Here is an 8500-nt window from a genome sequence, read left to right as displayed (position 1 = left end):
TCCCAGCACTTGAGAGGCAGAGGCAGGCGGATCTCTGTGAGTTCAAGGCCAGCCTGGTCTACAAGAGCTAGTTCCAGGACACACTCCAAAGCTTCAGAAAAACCATGACTCGAAAAAGAAAAAAAAAAAAAAAGATGTGTGTCTCCACTGCCTGGTCTGTAAAGGTCTTCACAGTGTGACTGTTTTACTCTCTTATCTTCAGGCAAGTTTTATTTCTTTTTTCAAAAATATTTATTTATTATTTATTATGTATATAATAGTCTATCTGTGTGTATGCTGAAGACCAGAAGAGGGCACCAGACCTTATTACAGATGGTTGTGAGCCACCATGTAGTTGCTGGGAATTGAACTCAGTACCTTTGGAAGAGCAGGCAATGCTCTTAACCACTGAGCCATCTCTCCAGCCCTAAGTTTTATTTCTTAAAATACAAAAGAAATATCACTACAAAAGTCTGGAGTACTGGCTGCTGTTCTGGAGGACTGTGGTTCACCAGCATCCATATTAAGGTTGACAACTGCCTGACGTTGTCATAACAACTGAGGTTATTACAGTCCTGGGGGAACTTCCTCCCTCTTCTGGCCTCTGAGGTCTACTACACACATGTGGGTATATAGGAATAACCTACAAGCAAAACATCCATACATATGAAAGTATAATAAAACAACCTCAAAAATTAAAAGAAATACATGGTTCATTTATTTATCTTTAAATCTTATTAAAAACTGTGTTTATGTTCTCTGTGTGTGCACATGTACGTGTGAGTTCTCTCATACCAAGGGGCACAAAACAAGATTCAGAACTCAGTTCTCTTCTGCCACCAAATGAGTCCTAGGGACAGAGCTGGTCATCATTCATGGGAGCAGGGCCTTTCCTCCCAAGCCACCTTACCTACCCTAGTTATTTATTTTTAAGAGAGGAAGGATTTCATTTTACTCATGGCTTGAGAGGTCAACAGTTCATCATCAGCCAGGCATGTTGGGGCATGCCTTTGATTGCAGCACTCAGAAGGCTGAGTCAGGCAAATCTCTAAATTCAAGGCCAGTCTGTGCTGCGGGATGAATTCCAAGACAGTCAGAGCTCTGGAGAGAAACCCTGTTTTGTAAAACAAATAAGTGAATGAACGAATAACCTCCCACAAAAACCACAGAGTCCATCGCAGCATGCAAGAAAAGCATGGCAGCAGCCAGGTCCACACAGCAGGAGTGTAGAGTTCGGGGAAACCCCACCTTTTCACATCTTGGCAGAACAGGAAGAAGGATGGCAATGCTGGGACTTCATGGAGACTAGATAAGTCTGACCACCTCAAGGCTAGCCTTCTTGTATTGAGAGATGGAGGGTGACACATGCCTTGTGTCCTTTTTGTTGTTTGGTGTTCTTTAGACTCCTGAGTACTGGGATTCATGGTGTGAGCCACCATGCCAGGATGGTATGTGTTTCCTGAGTAGTTATAAGAAGCTATCAGCAACTGCCATCATCTGCCATCAAGAGAATGGTATCTTTGGTTAGCTGGAGAGATGGCTTAGGCACTAAAAGCAAAGAAATCAAGCTCATTTTGCAGAACCCACGTTGGGCAGCTATCACCACTGTGTCTGCAGTGCATGGGGGCATCTAATGCCTGTGGCCTCTGGGGGCATTTGCACACATGAACACAAACCCACACACATATGCATAATTAAAAATAATCTTTTAAGAATGGGGTGGGGGGGGCTGGCCAATTCTATAGACCACGGAACTGAATAATCTCAATGAATATAAACGAACCTAAGAGAAGACCTCAGATTTCAGATGAGACCAGGTCCTAGACACTATCTTAATTTGACCTCCTGAGACCTGAGCAGAGGAACCAGTCACCCCAGGCTGCACAGCAGATCTATAGAGCAGTGAGCTCCTGAGTGGGTGCGCGCTGGGTTATGATGAGAAGTTTCCAGTAATCTGTTGTCATTCAAAAGAAAATGAATACAGGCACTTACTTCAGCAAAGTGCTTCTTGGTGCCTAAGGGGAAAAAGGAATAGAGTTAGAGATGGATTATTTAAGCAGCACTATCATTTTAAGTTGGGTAAAACAGAAAACAGACCCAGAGAACAGATCAAGAGTTCTGTTCTCAGCCACAAAACTGTTTTATTAGACTAGAATGGTAGTTTCTAATAAGCCTAAAATAGCTACAGATGAGAATCAACCTAAAATGTGGTATTTGATTTTTTTCATGATGAAAGAATAAAATCTTTCTTCTTGAAGGGGCCAATCCCTTTCCTGAGTCAAAAGTTTGTTAGAGATGCAAGGTATTTATCTTGCAAAGAATCATCCTGTTTACCACTGTACCTGTTCATACGGACAGTGATATGAACCTCTTCACACATTTAGCTAAATGAGCACAAATTCCTAATGGGATCAGTTTTTATTTCCTCTCTTAGGATAGATTTACTATGCAGAGTCTTCTATTGTATGGTATGACTGAACCTGGATTCTGACTCTGCATTTTGGAATCTTTTTATTTATTCCTGAAAGGATTCCCATTTGATGACTAGTGACTAACTGTAATTTCATTGGATTAGTGACTGAATCATGTACATGTAGTATGTTGGTTAGATGAGAGGGGATTTATTGGAGAATTGGCACATGTGATTATGCTACACCCCAACAATGACTACCTACAAATGGATCCTGGTACACTGGTGGTGTGCCTCTGTATTGCCAGAGGCTGCTTGTTCGTTCCCTGACCACCCTGACTCAAAATAACCACATAGAAATCTGTATTAATTGCAATATTGTTTGGCCAATAGATTAAACAATTGCAATATTGTTTATATTTCTGGCTAACTCTTATATTGTAAATTAACTTGTTTCTATTAATCTTGCATTTCCACGAGGTCGTGGCCTACGGCAAAGTTTCAGTAGGCTCAGGCAGGGGGTGCCTGCATCCAGTGGCTGGAGATTTCTGTGTGGTTAAGTCATTGGCCAAAAGCTGCTTCTTTTTAAACCAATGGCAATAAAACATATTCACAGCATACATCACCTTCCACATCACCTCTTTAAATGGGAAGACCAGTGAATGAGGAAAATCAATGCTATAATTCTCCACTAAAGGTCACGTTTCTTCTTTTCCTCTTTTTCCTCCTTTCAAGGTAAGGTTGCTCTGTTTAACAGCCCTGACTGTCCTGGAACTCATTTTGTAGACCGGAGATCTACTTGCCTCCGACTTCCAAGTGCTGGGATTAAAGGCATGCATCATTACACTTGGCTAGGCCAAATTTCTGAGAACTCAGCGGTACCTCTGCTATAAGGTGTCCTTGGGTATTAGGCCAATGAATCTGTGGTTCTGGCCTCTAAACCCTCCTGATTCTCAGAGAGACAGCAATTTTCCTTCTGTCCTTGTTCTCTGTCCCCACCCTCTGTCACGTGCCCTCCAACACTGAAGATGGGTCTTCCATAACTTCTGAGACTCATATGGCAATCTCTCAGTGTACATAGTCACACAGACATATAGGAAGTGAGGTTATGCTATATCCCAGGGCATTTATAAGGCTGTGCTCATCAATTTTATTTTATTTTTTTGATTTTTTGAGGCAGGGTTTCTCTGTAGCTTTTGGTTCCTGTCCTGGAACTAGCTCTTGTAGACCAGGCTGGCCTCGAACTCACAGAGATCCGCCTGCCTCTGCCTCCCGAGTGCTGGGATTAAAGGCGTGCGCCACCACCGCCCGGCTCAATTTTAAAATACATACATACTTATACATACTAATTTTTTTCCAGCCTTATAGTCAATATATTTGAGTATTTAATATTTAAATTTATTGATTTAAACCTTTCTAAACAGGAACGTTTTTCATTACATTTTTGAGATAAAGTCTAGCACTGGGAGCCAAACTCTTCTCCTACACAAGAGTAGTACTCCAGCCTGGGTCTCTTGATTATCTTTGGGACTAAATGTGTTTATTATCATGACTTTTCTTTTTTTTTTTTTTTAGTTTTTTAAATACATGGTCTTAAATACAGTAGCTCTCACTTGACTGATTATAAAAGCTAGCCTCTGACTTGTGACAATCTTTCTGCTTCTGCCTCTTGTGTGCTAGGATCGTAGGCATATACCACCCTACCCAGCTGCCATCGTAAAATTCCTACTATTAGTATTGTCTGTGGGCAGTGGTGGTGCATACCTGTAATCCCAGCACTCAGGATGCAGAGGTAGGGTGGACCTCTCTAAGTTCAGGGCCAGTCTCATTTACAAAGAGAGTTCCAGAACAACCAGAATTGTCACACACAGGAAATCCACCTTAAAAATCTAATGTGTGTGTGTGTGTGTGTGTGTGTGTGTACATGCGTGTGTCTGTCTGTATGCCTGTGTATGTGTTATTAGTTTAGTTTTTTTTCTTGAGAGAGCATCTCTTGTAGCTCAGTTTTTCTGCAGCCTGCTTACAGTTCCATAATGAGCAATTATCTGCCAGATCATTGATTGGACCTATGTCAGAGACTCCAAGTATGACACACTGGATTCTTCTTCTCTTGTTAAAGATCTATCTTGATTTCCATGGTTATTTGCATGTTGTCACATGTGCTTGGGTGCCTAATCCCTTGAATCTGCCATCTCCGAGGGTTGGTAACCACCTCTTGGGGGCTAGGATACTAATTTTGGTCTTCTCGAAGAGCAGCACCTGTTCTTAATTACTGAGCCATCTCTTCAACCCTCATTATTTTCTTTTTAAGGTTTATTTTAATTATTTTTAGCTGTCAGGATATGTATGTCTGTATGAGTCTGTGCAGGTCTTGACCAGGAGCCTAAGCAGGCCAGACAGGTCAAGAGTTCCCTGGGGCTGCAGTTCATGTGGTCAGAAACCACTTGGCCTTGGTGTTAGAAAATGAACTGCGTCACCTGCAGAGTTGCGTATGCTCTTAACTGCTGAGCCATCTTCCTTACTCCTGCAAATCACTAGGAGTTTTTACTCGTATATTAATGACTCCATGACCTTTGTAGTTTCTATTAATAGAGGAACGCCCCTCCCTCCCAACAACACAGGGCACACAAGAACGGGAGTGCATTCCCACGCCATTAGGTAGACTTTTGCATTTCTCTGGCTGTTAATACACTTGAGTAATTTTTCCCATTTGCACCTAGCGTTTGATCCTGGTAAAATGATATTTTCCCCACCACATAGGCATCTCTGCACTGTGCAACGTGTTTTCCTGAAAACAAACAAGACTTCTCACACTCTGTCAAATCATGTGCTAAAAATAAGTGTTTCGATGTGTTAGAGCAGAAAATTCAGTCACTAGTCAACTCAATCCAGATGCTTAAAAAATGTTAATAACTCCCCCCCCCACACCCCCTCCACAGCCCAGAGCCAAAGACAGAAGTTTCTAGCAACAATCAGATACATAGTAAGTACCGAGGTAATGCTTTCAAGAAGTGACCTTTACTTGACAGGCAGTTTGGGGAAATGAGGAGATGCTGGGGTCGTGAGGCAAGGGCAGAAATGTACTTTGGAAACAGCAAAATAAACCTCTTATACACACCTCTTATGAGGTGGGAGTGTCATTGTAAATTTGAGGCTACTTTGGGCTACAAAGCGAATTCAAGGCAGCCTGGACTGCATAGTGAGTTCAAAGCCAACATGGGTTACATAGTGAGGCCTTCTGCTATCCCCATCACCCCGAATCCTTTCTTAAACAGAATCTTTGGGGACTGCTGGTGAGTGTGGAAACAGATCCCCTCATCGGTGCACTGTGTGTTTGGCTGATGCAGGTGTATTGCTTATCTTACTTTACTTGGAAACAAATTCCAGTGTGCTGGGGGGAAATCCGGTTTAAACCAATAGGATTTTCTGGTGAAACAGTGTATTTTGTGTGCTGTTTCCAGCCTGTCACTCCAGGGGGGGCTGTTTCCTCAAGTGTGCTCTCTAGGTCACTGAACTTTGAATTTCATCTGCCTTCTTTGATAGACTTGATAGACTCTTCAGACTGGGCCTGTAGCTCGGTTAGCAGAGTGCTTGCTTTAGAGGTAGCTCAGTTGGTGTGGTGTTTGCTTTCCGTGCAGTAGGTCTTGGGTTTGTTCCCTAGCACTGCAAAAATAAATACAAATTTAAAGTTATGCATGATGTCATATATCTATAATCCCACCTCTCCAGTAGATACAGGAACATAAGGAATTCAAGGTCAGTTTTGATTATTTAATGGCTTCAAGCTCCACCTAAGGCTCTATTTCAAACAACAATAGCTCCCAGGTGGTAGTGGCACGTGCTGTTAATCCCAGCAGGCAGCAGCCGATGGATCTCCACGAGTTCGAGGCCAGCCTGGTCTTCAGCGCACGTTCCAGGACAGGTTCCAAAGCTGTACAAACTCAAAAAACAAAAACAAAAGAAAAATCCAACAATAACAACAACAAATTCTAACCTGGATTTTCCATTCTACATGATTTTTAGGGATAGTTATCTAGTCTGTGGTTTTCAATTGCCTTCTTTTCTTTCTTTTTTTAAAATTTTTTTCTCTTATTCAATACGGCCTGACAACAGCTTCAACTCCTTCCTCTGTTTTCTTTTGAAAAAGAGAGGACCTACCAGGGTTATCAATCAAGCATGACATAAAACGATGCAATAAGATTAGGTACAAACCCTTATATCAAGGCTAGACAAGGCGAGCCAGTAGGAGGAAAAGGCTCTCAGTGGCCTTCTTTTTGAACATTTATGTTTGTATGTACGTGTGTGTGTGTGTGTGTGTGTGTGTGTGTGTGTGTGTGCGCGCGCGCCTGTGCACTGTGTGCTTGCCTTGCCATATTGTACTTGTTTAGATAAAAGCACAACTGTGGGAACTGGGGGATTAAACTCAGGTTGTCCAGACTTGGTGGCAAGTGCTCTCACCTGCTGAGCCATCTTTCTGGCTCCTCAGTTGCCTTCTTGATACAAAGCCTTTATATAAATTTTAGATATTTTGGGACTGGAAAGATGGCTCAGCAACTAAGAGCACTGGCTGCTCTTCGGAAGGTCCTGAGTTCAATTCCCAGCAACCAAATAGTGGCTGTTACAGCCATCTGTAATGAGATCTGGTGTCCTCTTCAGGCCTGCAGGCATACATGCATGCAGAATACTATATACATAATAAATAAATAAATCTTTTTTAAAAAATTAGATATTCCTGCTGATCATTAAACTCATACGTATATGTACTGAGTAGAAATCTCTATTTGGATATATGCATGTATCTCAAAGCCACCGTGCCCATACTTTATATCTATGAATATAAAAATATGCTATCCTCTCTCTTTGCCAACCAAAAACATCCTTGCAGTTAAGCAAGAATCTTGCTGTTGACCATAAGTGACTATCCCTTTTACAATTCTCTAGGTAACCAAGGGCTAGCACTTCTAGGCTACTTTAAATTTCATTAGGGAAGTTCATTTCTTTCTGTTCCCACTTCGGCTCTCTCCCCACTTTAGCTTTTAGCTGAAAACTGCAACCAACTGTCAAGCTGTGTGACAGTTTTAATTATTTTGAACCCAATCGTCACAGTCATTAACCTCTGATCGTACCAGTCTGCGAATGTGAACTTACTCGAGAATGAAATAAAATTCTGTCATATTTGCAAAGCCATGCCTATTTTTCCACCCAGACCACATAAATTGTTTTAATAGAATGTGATGGTTTGGATGCGGTTTGCTCCCCAGGAGTTTATGTGTTGGAAGTTTGTTATTAGTATGAAAGGTGGTTGGACCTTTAGGAGGTTGGGCCCTGTGGGATGTCCTTCCGTCTGTGCATGCTGTCCTCAAGGGAAAATCAAGCCATTCTCCAGAGATGTCTTCTCCACTTCTCACAAGGAGGGCTGTCCAGCTGGAGTCTGACACCGTACCACTATCTGCATTTCTGGCTGACCATACCATGTTTTGCCACCACACAGACAGCAGACATCCAATGCCTGATGTTTTGCCTGTCTAAGACACCTGAGCCAATAGCAAGGCAGGAGAAAGGATAGGTGGGGCTGTTAGGCAGAGAGAAAAAGAATGAGAAAAAATCTGGGAGGAGAGAGAACAAGAAGTAAGAAAAAAAGGGGCCAGTCACCCAGCCAGTCACAGAGTAAGAGTGAAAGGAAGATGTACAGAAGCAAGAAAAGGAAAAAGCCCAGAGGCAAAAGGTAGTGGGAAAATTTAACAAAAGCAGGCTTTAAAAAAAAAAAAAGCCAAGCTAAGGCTGGGTATTTATAAGAAATAAGACTCCATATCTAATTTATTTGGGAGCTTGGTGGTGACGCCCCCACCCTGGCCCCCAAAGACAAAAGAATAAAGAGTGAAAAGTAAACCTACAGGAGTTCTCTCTCTCTGCTTCTTTCCCTTCCAATGGGACTCATACTTGGAGTTCAGATGGGGAGTTACTGCACTGTGAGAGTCAACTCTGAAGGGAGAATCATGGTGTGTCCAGATGTAGCATGCAGGCATGTAGTTTACAATGGGAAGCTGTAGTTAGCATGGACTTGACATCCAGACTGTGAACACAAAATCTCAATAAGTTTTTTCTTTCTTT

The sequence above is a fragment of the Microtus ochrogaster genome, linkage group LG7_11 (genome assembly GCF_000317375.1).
Source record: "Microtus ochrogaster isolate Prairie Vole_2 linkage group LG7_11, MicOch1.0, whole genome shotgun sequence".
In the NCBI taxonomy this organism is placed as follows: Eukaryota; Metazoa; Chordata; class Mammalia; order Rodentia; family Cricetidae; genus Microtus; species Microtus ochrogaster.
This window is presented reverse-complemented; position numbering follows the sequence as displayed.